The 21,941-nt window shown below is 37.4% G+C and overlaps 1 protein-coding gene across 1 annotated transcript in view; it reads right to left on the bottom strand.

Moving 5' to 3' along the window:
• SESN1 (sestrin 1) overlaps positions 1-21,941 on the bottom strand; it is a 77,184-nt gene that overhangs the window by 27,491 nt on the left and 27,752 nt on the right. The window lies entirely within an intron of this gene.

The following is a 21,941-nucleotide window of genomic DNA, read 5'->3' as shown; positions in this document are numbered from 1 at the left end:
GCAGCTAAAAACATTCAATTCCAAGCACCTAGAGCATGGGAAAGACTGCAGTCTATTTAAAAGTCAGGAATATCAAAAAGCTGCAGTAGGAATGAAGCCTGAACTTGGCAAGTAAATGCCTTTTCCATTCCTTTTTAGACAAACTTCCTTGATGGAAGTTCTCTATTTTAAAGCAATTGAATTTTGCACTTGAGTATCCTATTAAATTCTTAACTGAGTTAAGTATGGTTAAAGCTTTTTTTATAAAATACAAGAAGATAGTTTTTCTCATGAAGTTTGTTTACAGACTAGAGCAACAGCACTTACATTATAGTTTTCGAACAGTAAATAAAACCTTTAAAAGCAAATTTATTTAATGTTTTCTCTGTCAGCTAGCAAAGTATCAACTGTAAATGGCATTTATCCTGCTATTTTGGCCACCATCAGATTTGAAGGAATACAGCTGCACCGATTTTTCCCATATGTTTTATACCAGTGTCTCTCTAAATGTTTTCTTCCTCTCACCATACAAAACTTCCACCAACTGTTGGAGAAGCTCCCCAACTGTGTTTGACACTAATACGAACTTCCTCATCAGACTGTCTACAACCTTTAGCCCATGTTCCCAGTTGTCTCAGGGGGCAAAGGGAGTGGGCAGCTGCTCAGAAAACTTGTAACTAACAAAACATTGTGAAAGGAACATGAAGGGAACTAGAGACAACAAATTACATTTAAAGATTTTAAGTAAAGTGCCTGAAGAAACAGCACATATTTTTAGTCTGGTAACAACCTCGAACATTACATAAGTGTGTTTGTACATCACCCTGGAAAGCCTACAGTTCCTGTGGTAGAAGGGTGCTTGACCTCCACGGATTGCTGCTGACAAAACAACAGTTTACATCAAGCAGAGTGTCCCATCTTAGATGCCCTTAAACCAGTTTGAAAACTTACTAAAACAGTGTTGCAATTATGTGAAAAGTAGGTGGAGAAAGACCCAGAAAAAAAAGCTTCAAAAGTTTTCAATTAACATCTAAGTAGCACTTCCAAGAATCAGCACGTCTGTTCCATCCTCTGAAATAGTTTTCCAACCGTTTCCTTTGCCCAGTGTTTTTCCAAACTGACTAGTACAGCCAAGCACAGCTAGGCAACTCAGAAGAGTGCACAGTGAAAGCCATTTCAGCAGAACCGTGGGTTCATGACCTATTTTATGTAATGGAAATCTGCTTAAATATGATTCTAATGTAGATAGAAGAACTCTTCACATTTAGATGATATCAACCTATTTGTGGCTCTCTTATGTGCCAGTAAGGCTTGTACACCAAGTTCTTCCCCTGATAGGAAGCCCTTTCAACAGAGGCTCAAAATTCAGAACACAAAAGCTAGTTTTCTGCTGCATTATTGTTTTCAGTCTCTCCTGATGCTACTGCTTTCCAAACTAGCTCACCTTTACAATGACATGAAACCTAGAAGGAGATAGAGCAATGTACTAAGGTTTCAGGACAATGCCCCAAAACCAAAGCAGGACCCCAGTACCCCTCTAAACCTCCACCTGCAAAGATGTTCTTTCATGGTATGCAAGAGTCTCATCTCTGCTCTGCTACAGGTTGTTGCTATTTCCCCCCAAAAAATTCTAGCTCTGCAAAAGCTCATTATTACTTTGCCGATGTATCTTTATCAAAGCCCATTGCAGACTGAAAACATCTGGTCTGTTCCAGGAAACACAAAGCCTAGGAGAATTTATCTAAATTTGAGCTTCTTGTTATGAAGCTGAAACTTGCACGAGTGCAATAAATGCAGGCTTTGTTTCAGCTAGTATCACACCACAACTTCCTTCTGCCTTGGAAGAACTAGGAAGGTAGACAGAGGTTGAAAACTCTCCCTGTCCAAAATACATATGTACAAGTAGAAGAAAACCAGCTGCACTCCTCCCCAGTGCCTGACACCTGGATCCACTGATCATTTAGGACAGGGAAGAGAGCAAAGCTAGACAAGCAGTTTCTGGAAATGAAGAACAGCAAACCAGAGGCTTAGGTGGGAAGAGCAAGAAAGAGCATCCAGGACCAAGGACTCCTTAGGGAAAGGCATCCCTGTACTTGTCTGGCTTACGGACAGCCCCCCTTAGTATGGGGGACTCACCCAGGACAGTGACCTTGTAAATTGCTGTGTAGTACATGAGCAGTGACTGGGAACCATATCTCTCTGACTAAAAGCAGCTTTTGTGATTCACTTCACTGAAGTTTCAAACAGTGAAAGTTTAAGCTAGGGGCAGAGACTTCATGAAAAACATGGGTTTACGTAAGTCTGTGACCAATCAGCAACTAAATCCTTCCCAATGGCCTGAGAAGTTTGCTGTATAACCTGTTCAGATAGATTCAATTTGTAGAATTGAATTTTCAAGTTTTATTATTAAGCACAGCTGCTAGCAGAAACACACAAATCTGATGTGAAAATAAAATGGTAGCCTATCTATTCCTTCCACTGTGGCTACTGTATTTGTTTTCTCTCTTTGGACAAACACTCACCCAAACTTGGGACAATTCCAGCTGATTACATCAGCAGTTCATACAGCAGTGGTTACAGACAAAAACTAGTCTTCATATTACTCTATGAACTTTATTACAATTTCCTTCTAAAATCTGCAGCATTAGAGACAACCTTATAGGTTATTAAATGTATAGCATCTGAAAAATAAAATGGAGATGCTTTTATTTTTCATCTTCAGAACAAATGCAATAGATCAGGGTTACACAGAGCATCTAATTATCACACAGATTTTCAGAGACATCAAATTATAATCGACTTTGCAATTAACACTACAGGCCAGTGACAAACGATGCAGAAGTACCTGTTAACACAATTTAACAAAACCAGTTAAGTCCCAAAGCAAAGAGGGATTCAAAGCATTTCAGACAGCAAGAAATAGTGGACAGCTGGCAACACTAAGAGATTTAATGAATACAATAGCATTCAGCCACAATTTGAAAACTGTGTGCTTGGTTAAGGCTGAGTTATTAAAGAAATCTCCATTTATAAACAGTGCTGATGGGATTTAAACAGTCTGTATAAGGATTAAAAGTCAATTGAAAAGTCTGTACAGATAAGAAAGCAAAAAGAAACTGTGCCCTTGAATTCTGTACATAATGATTAACCTTATCTCAGTCTCCTGGCACACAGCAGGGGTATGACAGGCTGCCTTATGCATGGCTGGTGAGGTGGGCTTTGCATTAGGGCTATTTAATGCTTGTACAGTGCTTTGAGTTCTACTGTCCCTTCTCTCTCCCCCTCTCCATTTTTTCAAACTGTATACTAAAAATCAGCATTTACCATCCCACCAGTTATATTTAGCAGATACCAAAGAGACACATAAATTGCAAGAGTCTGCTCAGGCATACTGTAATGATTAGGTTTTTCCTTCCTTCCTTCCTTTATGTAATTGATGATCTTGCTATTCTCTGTTAGACTTCAATATAACTGAGTAAATATTGACAATAGAGATTGGCAAGTGGGGATTTCTGGGAGGAGTGGGTGGGAGAGGAGAACTTGTTTTTAAGGTTCTTTTCCTCTTGACTCCAGAATATCATCTAACATTCTGCTTTAGACAAAACTTATTATGGCTTTTAATTTATGTATCACTTCTTAGAATAAGACAACAGGAACACAAAACTAGCTCTTTTCAGCCCTTAATCCCTCCCCTATCATTTCTCATCTCATCCCATCCAAAATCCGGCCTATTCTGGTAACATAAGTTGCCTATTTCTGACGTGCCTTTTGTAAAACGGCCAAAGCCAAGGGGCATTTAAGGTGAAAATGCACAATGCCACGTCTTGTCTTGGTTTCCCTTGCCTGTAACATAGCCTAACATTTGATTTGCTTCCTTTGGTCTTGTCCAGGATACAATAAGAGCTTTATGAAAAAGCTCTGTAAGAATCTGGGCCATTGATTTGAACAAGGGCTATTTAGCCATGACACACAGCACCAAAGAGAGCTGCCTGACACGCCAGCTCTGGAAGCAGCATTGCCCTTTCAGCACAGGGCTCTTAACAGGAGTGCAGTGCTCAGCAGCGAAGCTGGGCAGCTTCTGGGACTCGAGGTTATCTCCTGGCACAGTCCTTCACCTCATTCAACCAGCCTGTCAGAGCTAGTTCAGGTGTGTCCAATGCTGCACCACAAAACAAGATATAAACATATTCCAATTACTTATCTGTGATATTTATCAGCCTGTTTTTTTCCAAGGCATCACACAAACCATTACATAAACATAACCAGAATATTACTTGCAGAAGGGGACAGCTGTTCCACTGGGAAGTAATATTTAAAAAACAAACAAACAAGCCACAGATACTTGGGAGTACATTGCCTCCACGCAAATCTAGAGTGAAAATGAAGAACATCAATATATAATTGCCCTAGGGAGATTCAATGAGCTTATTTCAATCAGCTGTATTTGTATAAACCTGTATAAAAAATCCTGTAGGAAATACTGTTTCATTTAATAAGTATGGTTTTATATCCTTCCAAGTAAGAAGTATATTGTCATTCAAAATACATTTGTGACTATTCATTTTGCAACAATGTTTTTGTGGTCCAGTCCTTACTCTGGATGACATACCCAGGGAATCCTCATCAAAAAGACAGAAATAAACTTAGCAAAATCAATCCCTCCTTAAAGCTCATCACCCTTTTATGTAGTTCCCACTGAAAAAAGGAAGGTTTCTTGGTACTTTCTTCTGTTCAGGCTGCAAAGTCAGCATAGTTAAGATAGCCTGGTCTCCCTGTTTGTTAGGGTCCCTACCAGCTTAGTATGACACTTAAAAGGACTGGATTGCCATTCTGCAAGGGCTGTGGAAGATAAGGTGAACCTTAAAAACTGAAAAACCACCTTGCATCTGAATGTAGTCAGGCAGCTGACCAGGAGTATCAGTCACAGGTCCCCTGCCTCAATGCACGTACCCAAGAGGATTATGATCTAAAAACATGCAGTTTGGCTCCTTGCTGTAACCTCGTGATGTTATTTGGGCATTTATGAATAGCCAGATCCCCATGCAGCTGAGCTGCTAATAACATGGCATGTACCAATCACACTGCAAGGTAAGTGATCTCACCTAGGCAGCTTCCGTAAACACAGCACAGCCACACATGTCAAGCTTCTGAACATGCTTAAGGTTATTCCATAAAGAATATTTACTGTGTTGCCTGGAAACACATAAATAGGGTTTTTGGGGGTCCCCCCCAATTGTTCATGAAGAAAATTTAGACCAAGAATTCCTTCAAAGAAGGACTTTGCTATTGTGGTAATTTAGCATACCATATTCCGAAGATTAACTTTTCTAACCAGCATTTCCAAACCCAGCAATCTTCTTTTCTGAACACCTATTTCCCTTAGGTAGTATTCTGCTGTTATAGCCAAGAACTGATGGCACTTCCAGTGACGTATTTGAACAAATGTGCACTGCTGGAATTAAGACCAATTCTCCCCATGAATGCATTTTGGGAAAGCATTTTTAAAAGCTTCCTGGACACGACGGTGAAACTGAATTTAAATTCTGAAAGATAAAAAAAGTCCAAGCCCTTTGAGAGAAGCTATAAATATCTGATACTTTCTTCCTTAAATCAATAGGTATTACTTACTTGTTGGGAAACTGGTAGGAAAATAAAGTCGTTGGTTATTCACAAGGTCTACAATTAAAAACCAAGAATAGGTAGATTCAACTGTCTTGTGGTGTCATGGAGAAACAGATGAACTCCAGTTCTGTCCAGATTAGAAGACGGTAAATCCTATTTACTAGCATTTAATCTCCCCTATACTACAACTTCCATTATTAACACTGAAAACCAGAACTCTATTTCATGTGGAGCAGTGCTACAGAACAGAAATTTCATCAGAGTAAATATGAAGATCACTCTATATGAAATTTCTGGTTTGTAAGATATTTACCAAAGAATCCTGTAAGAAAATAAAGTTTATTTTTAAATAATGTATTTCATTATATCAACTAAAGCAGTTGGAAAACTACAGGGGGCAAGATCTACTTGAGATCAGGCTTAGAAGCTTACCTACTTTTATAAATTGTATGAGCTCATCTAAGAAGAGCGAGCACCTCTCTCCACAAGTCTGATTTGAACAGCTACAACACTATTTTTATTCAAAAAAGAAAGAACAAGTTTGGAACATTTGCTAAATATTTTTAGTTGGTTTTTTTCCTCCCCATCAAATAATTCTTTCCTTAAAGGCTCCACTACTACAAATACCAGAGCATGAGAAGAAATACTGGTCAGACAACTTATTTTAGAGATATATACACTGCATTAAGTGGGATTTCAAAGAAAAACAGTATGATAAAGAGGTTTAGCCAACAGCCTTGGCGGTTTTTGATGCAACTTTGTAAAATGAGCAGCTATTTGTTTTCAATATATAGTTACTGAACTCTGCCTGACTTACCTGATGGGTGCAAAAACTAATGGACAAGTGTCAGAAAATTATTACATATTCTTCAGTGTTTTAATATTCATGACCACTAAGAGAAATACACCTGAAAGAAATTTGTACAGCACACCATGCAGAATAGTTAGGAAACAGTCACAAGGAAATTACAAAATTATCCCAGCTGTAGAAGAAGGACAGATGGAACCCCTGAAAGCCTACTCAAGACCAACCTCCTGTTTCAGCAGAATCAACTACAGCTTTGTCATCCTGACAGATGTTTGCCCAACCTGTTTGAAGGCTTCTAGCGACAGTGTGCCACAAGTCCTTAAGAAAAGAGTGCTCAAGTACCCTTATTATTAAGATCTGTATTTTACCTAGTACCATTATCTGAATGAATCTGTGAACACAGAATGACTCTTCAGTGTTATAAAGAAAAAAAATCTTCACCAACTGCTGAATAATTTAACACACCACCAGTTCTCACAGAACATATTGCTAAGAAAGACTTTTATTATGTTCTTGCATTGTGACTCAGCTGCTCAATTGTCTTTTCATCCAGATATAAAGCAAAACAAACTCAAGTCTAGAAGCAAACAGCATCAAATATAGTGAATGACAGAGTAGAAGTGACAGCAGGTATTTCAACTTAAGTGTGGCTCAAAGCATTGTTGTTCTCAATTCTTTTATGGTTACAGTGAATTTGTAACTGAGCAACAGAGGGACAAGGATAAAGAATAGGGTGATTTAAAATTTCCAAAGAACAATTGTTTTGTGATAAACTTTTCAGAGCAGAGGAATGAAGCTCCTAGGAAGAGCAGCAGTACACAATCTTACTGCATCTTAGAATAATGCTTTGCAGAGGATGGGGGATTAAGAGAGGTCTCTTCCTACTCTATAATAAAATTGGTTGCAGTACACTGTTGACAAGAGTGGTTCAAAAGGCTTAGATGCCATCTCTATTCAACCTCACTTTTGCACCAGCTCTTGCTAATTTTTGAGAATTTCTTGTTCTTCCCCAGCAGCCCCATTATTAGTTACTCTGTCAGGGAGTAACTTCTTCAGAAACAGATAAGTAATGGCCTTGGACAGCAAGTTTGTTGCTTCATCTTTGCCTCAGAAGATGGGGACAAAATGTTCTGCTTGTTCTGTGCAACCTTTGTTACTGAAGAAAACAAGTAGTGGCTAATGTACTGCTGTCTCCTCCAGGCTGAACAAACCAAGTGACCTCAGCTCCTCGTAAGGCTTCCCCTCCAGACCCTTCATCATCCTCATGGCCCTCTTCTGGATGCTAATAGCTTTACATCCTTCTTGTATTGTGGTGCCCAAAACTGCACACAGGACTCGAGGTGAGGCCCCACTAGCACAGAGGAAAGCAGCACAACCCTCCCTTGCCTGGTTTGCCCTGTGGAAGATCCCTGTCTGTGCTTCCTTAGCAGTAGCTTAAATTCAGAAGGAACTTTCCACCTGCGCTCTCTTCTATTGTTTCTTTCAGTAGCAATTTACTACAATTATATCCCTATGCCCTGCTCACACAAACTCTGCCAACAGAAAGCAATCCTGTCCTACATCCTGGAAGGCTTATATATTTTTTTCCTCACACAACAGATGTCATCACATCAAAGAAGAGAGATGATTATCAGCAAGCCTCTCAAGGCACACACAAAGGGAAACAAAAACACACAGCTGTTTAATAAAAGTCATGTTGAGGACCCTTGGTATACTTACAAATAATCACACAAAAGCAGGACCAATGAGTCTCCAAGCAAGACTTCCTCCAAGTGCATGATGGTCAGATTTCAAAAAACAGTTGATAAAAGGAAGGAATGCATGAAAGCTCTTTTCAGGTTTTCTTGGGAAGAGGTGAAACAAAAGTACGGAAGTCCAAACCCCAACCAGGGTAAGATGTAGGTGATGGATGGATAACAGTAGGTTTTTGCAGGACTTGTGCAATGTGAAAGGATATTTCTAATGCTATTACAAAGGAAATTCAGAGTAGAAGGGAAAAGGGCTCAAGAATGCTTTAAATGTATGCAACAACAAAAATCAATCCTGCAGGAAAAAAAGGAGGAAACAATGCTGAGTGCAGCTGTGAAACACACTACCCTAATTTGTGAACATTAGCACATATGTGTGTACAATGGCACAGTAAGGACAGGGAAAGAAGATGGCTGGAAAACTGTAGGTCTCGTAACACCCCATGTCCCTTTTCTTTCATCCTACATGTAACCTAGGACTCCCTGTCTCCTTTCAATAATTCCTTAAATAAAACCATTTTGCCCGTAGTCATGCACTCAAGCGCTATTTCCACCTTTATTTGTCAATCAATGCTAGGCTTTCTTCTCTGTTAAACTGGATTCTTATTCACCATTATGGCTCAGTTTGAGGCAATGATCAGGCACTTCAGTCTATATGGAATAATTTCCTATAAAAAGTCTTAGAAAGACACTTTTTCCTGCCTTAAAAACTTACAGTTTCATTGGAGAGCAGCAAAAAGAAAACATCATGCTAGAGCAGTTACCACAGTGGAAACACAGTCAATGACTACAATGTCTGGGAACTGTCATAACATAATAACAATAAATTAGTATCTAGGGAAAAAGACTTAAACTCATTGTTTGTTGAATTATATATGTAATTATAAACGAATGAGTATGGCAATCCATGAAGGAAAAAGAGCCTACATTTGTAATCAAATTCAATGTGAAATCCCTCTCTACAAATATCTGATACTTATTATTTACTATTGTAATCTTTAAATACAATGATCTTATTTATCTAAGCACTGTACTTATCTGAAACCAAAAGCTCATCTTACCCTCAAGAAAGGCAATTATTTTCCTACAGTTTACATCTCAAAGACTTCTATTCTGCTTAAAAATGTAGTTGGGTTCCATCAGCATTATTTTTTTGCCCTTGCATTATGTCTGAATGATTCCATAGGAAATATACTTAGTCCATAAACAAAACTTTTTTAAAACAAGTTTTCTACAGCTGTACAGCTGAGCTTGCAAATTCATCCAGGTCCAAAAGTCCAAAGTACACCTTTACAGACTGTCAGTGCAAGAAGGTGTCTGAACATGAGCCAGCTTCAGTGCAGAAACCATATAACTGTGACACCGTTTTCACCATTTCTGAGCTAATAAACTCTGCCTCCTAAAGTGAGAAACAGGTCTAACACTTCCTGGAATATATTCAACCATAATGAAGGTCAAGTTATATCCCAGATGCATACCTGTGATTTCACTCTGCTCACGTCATTAACAACCATACAAAACTAGAAATGGTATCAGATTTCAAGCAGCTAAAATGGCTTTGCTGATGCTGCTCAATCCTGGACGATTCATTCTTACTGGAGAATTCATCAGCCTAACGGGATTCAAAAGCAGTGAGCATTCCTGCAGATAGGCTCAGCAGATAGCTGTACTGTGAGAGGAGACAAGATCAGTTGAGAAAGCAGTCTCTCCATGGCCTTAGCTACATGCCGTACTTGTAGTTAAACTGCTACTGATTATTTCAAATGGGTTTGGTTAATCTGCCACATCCATACCTTTTTAAACACTGTTTACAAATGGCTTAAACAAGAAAGAGACAAAACCAAATGAAAAAGAAGTCTTTATAACCCAGTGTACATTTATTTACATCAGGACTCATACCAGTTTACACTTTACTGATGGTTGTGTATGAAACAGCATTTGCAAAACAGACTACTGACAAAAATATGCAAACATTGTTCTTGCAGTACTGTCAAGTCAGCTTGGGAACAGCTAGTGCTGTGGTTTCCTTGTGAAAGTGTAAGCACTTTAAAATCTGATAAGAAACACTGTAGGAGTGTTTTATAATAAAGATAGAATTTCAGTTCCAATTCTTCATCCTCATGAATTCACTAGGGTAACAAAAGCCCTGTGTGACATAGATGCAAGTAATTCTGGGCTTTAAACATGAAAACTACAGGTGGGAAACTTAAGTAGTTGAACTTTATGCTGTTTATCAATACTGGATGAGCCAGATGAGATTCCAAACTCTGTCCCTTTTCAGCCTCAGAAAAGAAATTTATGAGAAGCTTAGCTTCAACAGCAAATTTAGATATGCATAATCATGCATGTTACTTTAACTCAAAATTAGCATACAGTTCTAACTGCACTTCAAAGATTCTACTGGATTATCAATGTCAATTTACTGTTAAAACACTAATTTCAAATAATGAGCATAAATGGAGGAGGACAGGAAAGAAACTCAAGAATCACTCACTCAGCCACTACCTGGACATCCAAAATGTCTGTATGTTGAAGAAACAGCCTTCTTTATCTCTCAAATATCGTAATACACCTTCTAAACCAAAACTTTTACCTAACTAAGTAATAGTAATATGTTTAGTAATTACTACCATAGTAATATGGTTTCAGAGAGATGCATAATCAAAGCATGAAAAGGAAATGGCTCTCTCTGCTGTGCATCTTCAGATACAATGTGGAAGTCCTAGAACTGACAAATTGTAAACCTCAAAACCAAAGCAACCTGATTGTTGTATAGTTTGTGTGATAAGAGCTCAAAACAGTAAATTTTGGTATACTCTGTAATTAACATTTGGATATACTGCCTATGATAAATACTTGTATAATAAGAATACTTTAATGCATGTACTTTTTCAAAACATCAGTTGGAGACAACCAATTCAAAACAAACAATAGAGATATTGGTTATATTATTGCAAAAACATAAGATTCATTGCTCAATGAGTTGAGCACAAAAGTTTAAATAGATCTGCAATAGTCTTTAAAGTAGCCAAGAAAGCCTGTGTGATGTGCTGCTCTTTCCCCTTCAGAATAAAATGGGAGGGGCAAAGGAAGTTTTATTTGACAAGCTTAGAAATTCAGGTTTTGTTTACCCAAGATTCTTGAACCAGCACAGCTACAATGCAATTTTCAGTAAGTTCAGCTCTGGCCATAAATTACAGTGGATGTAGCCCAGCTGGCGTGACTCATTCGTTTTGCAACTGTGCTTTAACATCTAAAAGGCCCTGCTCTTCAACCTGCTTCCAGGAATATCATCTTTTCTGCACACCTGCCTACTGGATCACAAGTAGAAGTCCAAGCTTTTGTTTTTGATGAGGGAAGCCCCAGTTATAGCACAAGCCCAGTCTCTCAAAACCAGCTGTGCCCAGCTGTGACACAGGCATAGGAGTACAAGCATCTCTGGTTTACATGTCAGCCTTGTTGACAAGGCACTTTCCTCCAGATTCTCTGGTCCTCTGGTCCAGTCTTAGGCCACAGGACTTCACTGCTAGGGAATAATACTCATCTGGGCAAGCAAAGGAGAAAATTACAATACAGACTGGCTACAAAAGGATTTAATTCTCTGTGAGAAGGGGATTTACAGAAAACGAGTGAGGAAAGAACCACTGCTAGGCTTCACTCATCTTCTGTTAAGAAAAGGTATGTTCTTTTTTACTTAATAAATAGAAATAAATGACAAAGATTAGACACAAAATACAGAGTGGTATCTCAAAAGGTCAAATATATTTACAGTTTTATTGATAGTTTAAATTAACATGATGCAACGATTCCTTTCTAATGGAACTTTTATACTCACTTGAATAATTTCTCTTTTCATTTTCAACTTAATCAGAAAAAAATTTTCAAAATCTATTACCAAGAGAATTAAGCTGATTTTCAAAATCTGAAATTTCAAGATTCACCTTTTTAAATGTGCCTGCATACCTGCATAAACAAAAAAATCTACGTCATTAAAATATCATGAAAGATTTCTATAATTCATCTGATTGTAAAATTACTTTGGCAAACAATTCACAGCTATTTGCTAAATATAGGGACTACTACACTTTTTAAATGCTAGTCATAAATTGAGAAGACCTTCTTCCATAAAAATATCTAACAAAAACTTGTACTTCAGAAATATGTTTGTTATGGTTTTGTGTTAACTATAATGAAATTTGTGAGCATGTGTGAACACAACATGTATTTTTGTTTAAAAAGGATTTTTCTGACAAGGAAACCAGACTCAGCTACAAAAAGCCATGGCTGACCTCCTGCTCTAGAAGACCTAAATAAGCCAAGGCAAACAAAAAAAAGTGTGCACATTGCTGCTTCTCCAGGAAAACATTAGTACAACCCATTTAACATCCAATTAAAGAGTTCAAATAGCAAGGTTAAGGTAATCTGATATTATCTTAGAAATCCTTGTCTGGATCTTCTGTCCATGTTCCACTCAGAACTAACATTATCCTTGCTTGCTTATTGTATTTTGTCTATATTGGTAATGGTCAAAAATAACTTGAATTATTTGGTACAACTATTTCCACTAGCATATGCAACTAAGACCTAGTAAGATGTTGTAACAGAGACAAACAAGGTCATATGGCTTTATCATGGAACACAGACTTACATGGCCCTGAAATAAACAAAAATTGTCAAAACCTCAGAATTTCAGCATCTACGAAAACCACAAACTTGAAATTCTGGGATGAGATAATAAGTGAATGGAAAATAACGAAAAGGCAAAATAGCTCAAACAAAACCATTTGAATTTCCTTTTTTAACCCTCAAAGCTCAAAGTCAACACAGAAGACAAAGTCAGTCTAGAGAGATGTGAAGAAGCTTAGCCAATTAAAAGAATTACTTACATTTCACCTTAAATATATACAGAATTGACTGAAATGGCTAGTGTTGTTTTCAAGATTTTATGGAGGATGGGCAAAGTACCAAAAACAAGAGAAACAAGAAACAATGCTTTCATTTAAAGAAGGAAACAAAAAAGGAACCAGTTCAGCCAGCTGAATTTCAATTCCAAAAAAAAAAAAAAAAAAAGGGGGAAAAAAATTTGGCAAAGCCATTTGTAAGTACCTAGACAATAATATGCAATGGAGTGAAAGGTAAAATTCAGTTTGACATGCATATTGAGGACAGATCCTGCAATCTTTCTAGCTTGCCTTCCCCAACAGATAATTGGTTTGAACAAGGGAAGGCACATGCTGCTGGTAGTCTTTAAAACAGTCAGATAAACTTCTCATACACATCCAACATATAGTAATTATTCCTTCTCTGGGGCATCTCAACAGACCTAACAGCTCTCTTCAGGACCTTCCCTACTTTCCCTATTCTGTGGTACTGTGAAAACACATTTTAATTTAGCTATCCCACACATAAGGAAAAAGGAAATAATCAACATGCACACTTGGGAAAGTAATTTGGAAAGAACTGTCTCCAGAAAGAACATTGGGAACTGCAGCTTGGGCTCCACTGTGTATTTGTTACTGTGGTTTAGCTGCCTAGAAGGCTAATTTGAGCTAAAATATATAAAAGTAGAAATATCAGGTAAAACAAACAACCACCTTTCCTGCATACACTCTGCCAATCAGATTGTTTAAGAATATGATGACATTCCTGGTGTCAGAAATTACTTGAAAATACTGGAAGGATTTTTAAGGCTCCTGTTGATTTGGCAAAGAAAAGGAGCCTCTCAGTACACACCTTAAAAAACTTAATATAGGCAAATTAATGACAGATGAGAGATTACTTGATATTTTAGCATATATATTTTTATATATATACCCACCTTTAAGACTTATTAAAATGTCTAAGAAGAAAAAAGATTAGAGAAAAAATTAGGATTTTTTTCAGATTCATAAATTAACTCACAGAAAACCACAATAAATAGAAATTGACATTACACAAATGTGTCTTGCAGAGATATCTTCCTAGCAGCAGGAATATTACTCTCTGAAACCTCTTCATAGATGAAATGGACATCATTGGTTCAATTTTTTAAGTAACTTTAGATACCTTTCAGAAATATAACTTATATTCAGCTTCTGGGAGAGAAACAAAACTCTCTGACCTACATATACAAGATTGAATCAGATTACCACAATTCTCCAACCTGGCCTAGAATTCTGAACACCCTCTAGGAGATGCTTTGTAGTCTGTGTATTTTGCAGCAGAAGAGAGCCAAAGGGACTGAATACAAAAGTGACCTGATGCAAAGACAGGCAGAAAGAATACTCTTTCAGGTACCTCAAAGGCAACAGTCATATAAAAATAACTCCTTGAATTCCACAAGGTAGGAAAGGACCTTTAAGACTTGGCAAGTGGAAAACTCAAAGAGCCCTAGGGAAAGGAAAGATGCAAGGAGAAAAATCAACATATCAGAAGGAAAATGACTGTTATCCATCAGGGAAGAAAAGCTGAATTGCCTCCTGAAAAGGCTCTGGGCTTGAAATATGTACAGAGAGAAAAAAAACTCATCTGCTCCCATAGCCTGGGCTGCCTCACATGTTTCAAGTTAACAGTACCTCAGGCCTTCTGCTGTCCCGCCATAGGCTCAGACTTGCCTAACAAAGCAGTTCCAAAGTCACTTTGCTTTCAGGGACATTACAAAAAGCAAGCATGCATTTTATTGTTATTGTTGTACTGATTAATCTACGTCTAAACCTACCCTGTACATCACATACAGTCTTTGTTTACATTTTTATTACTGTACAAGTTGTTCCAAAGGAATCTTTCCCTTCCCTATAGTAACAACCAGGAAAAAAATTTCCAATAATAGATTATGTTTCCAAGGGTGGTTATTGTCATAACAATTTAACCTCCAGTCCATCCTAACAACCATTGCTAGAACAAATTCTCCCTTTGGCCAACAATGCATCAAGTCGTACTCCAAAATACTGTCAAGGCTGCTACTGGATGCTCAGCAGAAGGCTTCAGCAATGTAACTAATTCATGCTACCTGTCTGCTAAAGAAAATTTAATACTGCCAGTTCAGGCAGGATCTTTTTTGTGACAGCAAAATAGCGTATCTGACATGTTTATAACTCACAACTCCCAGGCTTAAGTTCTCAATATTTCTGTCACAATGTTGTCCCAAATAAATAGTAACAAGGAAATTTTGTATGTCAGAGTAAATTATAAAGTGGTTGGAAAACAAAACCTAAGTTAAATATAATTAGGTTTGTTTTTTATTTTTAATTCAGACATTAATGTAGAAAGGATTCTTAAAAATTTAATAATGAAAAGGATTTATTATGTTACCAACACATACAGGATTCCAGAGGGGCCAAGACAAGATATTTACTCATAACAGAACAGGAGAACTTTAAGACATCCTTGCTGTTTTGGAAGACGTGTCAGAATAAGTTAAGTTGAAAGAGATACAGGAGACAGTCATACTCTATATCCTTGAATCAGTATATTAGATAAATAAAAATGTTAAACATTTCCTAGGACCTTCAGATCATTATGAATCAATGAATGGTTGACTGAATAGTATGTCCAGGCACCCATGGAGCGGAGGGTGATATAGAAAGGTACCCTTTAAAAAACAGTGCTAGAGCAGCTCAGTCCTGAAGTCCCATTTTTGCCTGAATGCAATTTTGAGCTCCTGGGACAGAAAGACAAAGTCTTGTTCTCTATGATGTGGAAACAACAGAACATGTAAGAATTGAGATATGGGAAGAAATATACATATACCAGGGATATGCAGGGAAGAGGTAATTAAAGTATAGCACTCATTACAGACCTGAATAACGAAGAGCAGGAAAACATCATCAGCAAAGCATACAAGAAAAGGGCAGGCTGACTATGTTAAAACTCTTCTGGAGCTGAGCCATCTAACAAACACGGGAAACATTCTGAGAGATAAAATGCTCCACAAAGTGTACTGAGACAAAGTGTTTGTTTAGGAGATGGGGGATTTTTTTTCAGCATTGTGAAGTAAGTTCGGCTCCTCTTTGCAATGTTGGGTATTTTACAGCTGCTTACATATCTGGCAAGTTAATAGTATGATCTTCTAAAACTGCTAAGATTATCAAAACATATAACATTCTGATTTTAAATATTCATAACACTTGAATTAAGCTTCACATGTCTTATAAACAGTACTTCCTATGCAGAAGAACAATACAGTGTCACTAAAGCAAAAGCCTGAATGACAGCACAGCCCATTACATTAAAACAGAAACACTCTCTATTTTGGAAAACTGCATTTAGTGTAGATATTTAACATTCATTCATATTTATTGAGTTCCAATTAAATGGTGTAAACATGTTTGTTTGTTTGTTTTTAAGCCAGAAATGAAATCTGAGATTCTTTGCTATTTATTACCCAAGGGACACATTAGCAGCAGTACCTCCTTACTGAGCTAGGCTGTACATGTACTAAAGGGAAGTATTTGTCAGATGAACAAGCCAACCAGGAGTTGTCTGCTTCAGTCAATACTTCATTTCCACATGAAAGGTAAGAACATGTGCACCTACCTAGGAAAAACAACTCTAAACTTGGCAAAATAGCAAGGGTATAGGTTTATTTTTTACCAACACAAACAGTGTAAAACTGTTTCTTAGTCAAATTACCTTAACCAGCCAGTAGAAAAATTCCTGGGAGATTAAATAATCAGTCTTCCAGAATCAGGTTTAAATTAAATCTAAATTCTACTTAACATCAAATTCATGTTGTGATGCTGTTATTCTGGGAAGCAAACTAATATTTTCTTTTTTCCATGCACTGAATCGATGGGCAAAGAAACAGTACCAACAGGCTTGTATTTCAACTGCTGGTGCAAAACTATTTAGTCAACCATTTATTGATTTATAATGCTCTGAAATCCCTAAGAAATGTTTAACATATTTATTTTCATGATTTCCATATGTAAGTAAGATATTAGAATAGGGCTTAATTACAACTTAAATTCCCACTCCTCCCCCATGATGAAGAGATACAGTACAGAGCTTTCACTGTAGGATAAAGTTGATGAAAGTGATTAAAATAGAACTTGCTGTACAGTTGCTCAGAACCACACTGTTGCTTTCTGCAGTTTCAGCATTTCCAGAACTTGCAGGAAAGCATAAATAGACTATAACAATGAAACAGAGCTCCACCAGAGATCTGAGACAATGTGTGCAAACACAGGAACTTCCCTTTTTCAACTCTTGGTAGTCCCTGATTCACAGAATATCCTACATCAAAAAGTTTAGAAGAGATAAGTTGGACGTGGGAAAGTGGTAAATTTGTCCTTGACTAAAATTTGAGTTTATATTCTCAGAATTTAATTGGACAATGACTGTGGTGAGGATTGCATTTTCTATGCAATTGAATAGAATGTCAGCACTCAAGGAGGAAGAATTCAGGTTGCAGGAATGATTTTGAATACAAACAGCACCTGTATAAACTCCCACTAAGCTTCAAGCCTACAGACTTTGGCACTGTGGCATAATGCTGCTGCTGCTGGTGTCCCAGGGTACAAGGATGACTTTATTCCCAAGTAGAAGTTTCTTTCCACATAGAGTCTAGAAATTCCAGTGAACAGCAACAATTATATCCATGGTCCAGCTGTAATGTTTCCCCCCCATTGCAGCTCCAAGGTAAGGGAAAATCTACCATGTCTACATGAGTAGACTGCAGATTTGAGGACAGAGTCCAGTTTTACCCTTACACCTCCACTGTCACCTCTGATCTGACAGCTCCTCCCAACTCCTAAGCAATGCCTGCAACTACTGCAAAGTTTTCAGAGGCTCGTAACTGCACAAAGAGAAATCCTTCTTTTTAACACTTATAGCCTTGACAAATCTGAGTGGTAGCCATGGGGAAAAAGAAAATGCCTCTTGTGTAGTTCAAGTGCTCCTGTCAAATATCAAAAGATCTGCTGCAAAAAAAGGGACAGACTCTCTCAAAGAAAAAGTCATAACAACCCTTTCCCAGGAAAAGTCAGGGCATATTTATGCAGGTTTTGCACATGGTAATGTCTCAGTAATACAAACCAATACTAGTTTAGAAAGATATATGGGTAAGGTACAGCTATAAAACTTTCAAATGAAGTCATAGTAATGACAAGATAAAAGCACTTCTATTGCTACAGTTTATAGCTGGGGATAAAGTGAAGAATAGTTTGTAATGTGGAAATTTTAGACTTACAGAAATATTTCTGAGCAATAGCATTATGAAACAGAAGAAAAAAGAAAAAAAGGAAAGCTCTAGAGGGTGCAAAAACAGTGCAACTCATCTTGATGTAGGGTGATTTACATAATCTATTTGAACTATAAACCAGCAAACCAAAACTACTGACCCATGCACTTCTTCCTCCCAAATAAAACTATATTCAGTGTCTTATCCAGCTCTGATTTAGTGCCTCAAACATTAGATTAGTCACTCTTAAGTACATTTACTTCATGGCATTTCATTCTTTTCCTTCAGTTGTTCAATAGAGAGGTTACAGACACCTGTCTGCAAAAGTAAAGATAGAGGAGGGGGTTTAAGCCACAATATCTGGAGCTTTTGCAATGATTGAAAAAAATGGTTTATATATTTTTGCCTTAGTTTCCACTTGAAGCAGAATGGTATAACTCAGTCCAATCCCTCTGCATGGAAGGCAATTATTTATCAGCTTCCTTTTGGCAAAGAATGTTTTCACCTCTTATTTTAAAACACTGAGGGTACCAAGGTGTTTCCTGCTCAGCCATTTATCACAGCAGGCTTATAATTTATTTTAACAAGAAACACAAGATAAAAAAGATATCACAGAAGTGCAATGCCTCACAGTAAAGGGAATGTAATTCTAACAGCCACCAAGACAGGCCTCCAACACTGAATATTCTCCTACCAAAGCAAGCACTGTCAAAGCATATTTAGTCACAGCATTATACAAACTGCTGATATATTCACAAATTACTGTCCCCTGCTCATTCCCCCCAGTTAGACTGTCCACAATATTATAACAAGTTACATATAACACCAGAGATTATCACCAGTTGTAAATGCACACAAACCCATACATAAGCACACATATACAAACACTGCACCATGCTACTAAAATGCTGGGTTACTTCTGTCAGGTCTCACCTTCGAACAGGTGTGCACATGCTATTCCAAAAACTAGTCTGAACAAATTAACACTTTTACCTTCATTCCTAGATTAAGATTCTTCATTGTGAGGAACAATTAGCACCAGCTGATGGAGCTATTATTTTGGCTGAGCTTTGAAAATGGTACTAAGTTCACAGTAAATCTGAAGTCAGTACAGACTTGAATTTTTTTTGGTTGACATGAGACATGTTCCTACTTCCTCCAGGAAACATGTAAGTAAATTCCAGAATTCATTAAATGTTTGTGCTCTGCCTATTCCCTGGGCTGCATGATGAAAGATCCTGGGCAAGTGAGCATAATTGAAGTTAAACATTTCCATAATTCAAGAATAAAATGCTGGCTTTTATAATCCGAAATAAATCCACACTTTTTTTAAAACTTCACCTTTCCCTTCAAGATTTAAAAGAAGAACATTACACACAGGGGGATTTTGAACTTTTTCCTCTTAAATTTATTATTTGTTAACTCCTGCATCCTCTCAGCACAAGGAATTAATCAGTTCTTCTCTGAGCTTTTCCATTTTCCTAGCCAAACATCTGCACTTGCCTTCCCCCATCTGCTGTTCTTGTTGTTGAGTTAGTTTACCACCTCAGTTGCAGCAACTTCCTTTTCAGTTTCACTAGACAATAGATTGGTGCTGTCCTGAATGAGGTTGCCTTCTGTCTTTTCTATCACTCCATCTTCTCCCCTTCAATAACCTGGGGTGATAAGAAGAAACACCACTAGCAAAGCATCGTCTCCTTCACTTTAAAAGATAAATTTATTTTATTTTATTCTCAGTAACCCTCCATGCTAGTTTTTCCAAGATTAAAATTAAGATATCAAAAATAGTAAGACAAATGCAAAGAAAAGCCAAGAGCAAGGCCTCATATATATGTATGTATATGTATAAACATTTGTTTTAAAGAAGACTAGGGAAAAGGCCATTTAAAAACAACACACATTCCTGCAAACTACTGTAACTACTGTTAAACTTGGTTTTGCCTGTATGCAATGTTACCTAATAGGCTATTTCTACTGTATTTAATAAGTGTGATGAGATGCTACAGTAGCCAAAGTTGTCAATTCATGACACACTTTAGTTACATATGTATTGTCCAGGTTATACAAACCTGTAAACATAAGAATCTTAAATGAAAAACAAATCTGTAGTACTTGAATCCTACAAGCTGAAGAAACAGAGGGCAGTAAATAAAACCTACAACTTATTTCTCTAAGCCTCACTGTTTTAGGAGTTGCTAGGAGCCAAGAATGGATCAGCAGATCAGACTGAGAAACAGAACTTTCCCAACTGTAGACTCAGCAGCTTCAAAACCAAACCACCCCACCATTTTATCATATTGACCTACATTAAAATGAGAGACCTAAAAGAATTTTCTTAAACTACAGTAAAACAAATTTAAGTAATTCCTGGTTCCTTGCAAGTAACATACATAAACAAACTTTGAAGTGTATTTTTTGGGAATTTTTTGTTATTATTGGAATGGTGTGTGAGCAACTGGAACTATACATGTCATACCATCAGTTAATTCCATATTGACCTGACTCAAGCAAGGATCTTAAACCATTTCTACACAGACTTTCAGTTCTGCTTTGTGCAGATCCTCTTTTGCCACTACCAGCACATCAGTGCCTTACAGCAACATGCAAAGTATCATGAAATTTACTTAATAGTAGTCCACATTCCTCTCTAACCCTTCTTCCAGGAAGAGGAATACTACTACATGTAATTTTTTTTTCTCATATAACTTTTATCTTTTTTAATTAGAAGCAGCTAGGTCAATGTGTTCTTTTTACACTTACAGGGGGAAAAGAACAGTTGGGAATGTCCTTGAACATACTTGTTTCCCCCATGGACATTTAATTCATAATCTAGAAACACTCACCTGAAAAATGAATAATGCTATGCTTCCAAAATCCCTACTATGTTTTCAATCCCAGCTTTGGGGTTTGAGTCTTTTGCCATCTAAGGACTCCTTTCACAATGCTAAGCCTTGTGCATCTTTTAAGTATTAGAAACAACTGGCGATCTGACAAAATCCAGGCCTACTCTATGAATTGAAAAGAAAAAATTATGAAGTTTAGTTGTTAAAACCAGAGATGTGACACTGTTTAGGTCACTGTGAGGTGAAAATCTCCCTGAGTAAACAACAAACACTAAACTCCTTCCCATCAGTGTCTCTAGATATCTATCATCTGCTGTTGCTAAATTGCTAGAACTTCTTACTTTACTGATTCATCCAAGAATTGTAAAATATTATTTTACTAACATATTCACCTCTGCAGACAAATACTGGTCCAGACTTTCTGAGATTGAGAAGGGAACAGAAGCCAAATCTCCTAGCAATTCCATAAAATATCATTTTGATGTTTTTCACTTTGGCCTTCCTCTTTTTATTTATAACTCTCCCCACATGAGGACTTAAAACATTGGGGAAAATGGTTCTCCTGAACAGCCACAGCTATCCCAGCCATTCCAGGGTTTGCTTTTGGTTGCCCACTTCTCATTTCATGTATGTTAAGCAGAGGACTGAGAAAGAATACGCAGCCACTAACAACCCTCCTTGGGACACCTTCAGCAAGGTGCAGCCTGTGAAACAGGTGCTTTACTCTCTGTCCCTTCATTTACACCTTTGACACTCAGCCTCCTTCCTTCTACTTCCAAGTG

This window comes from Lichenostomus cassidix, chromosome 3 (assembly GCF_008360975.1).
Source record: "Lichenostomus cassidix isolate B80296 chromosome 3, HeHo_3.0, whole genome shotgun sequence".
Taxonomy (NCBI): Eukaryota; Metazoa; Chordata; class Aves; order Passeriformes; family Meliphagidae; genus Lichenostomus; species Lichenostomus cassidix.
The sequence above is the reverse complement of the archived record's forward strand: the minus strand, read 5'-3'. Positions and strand labels throughout refer to the sequence as shown.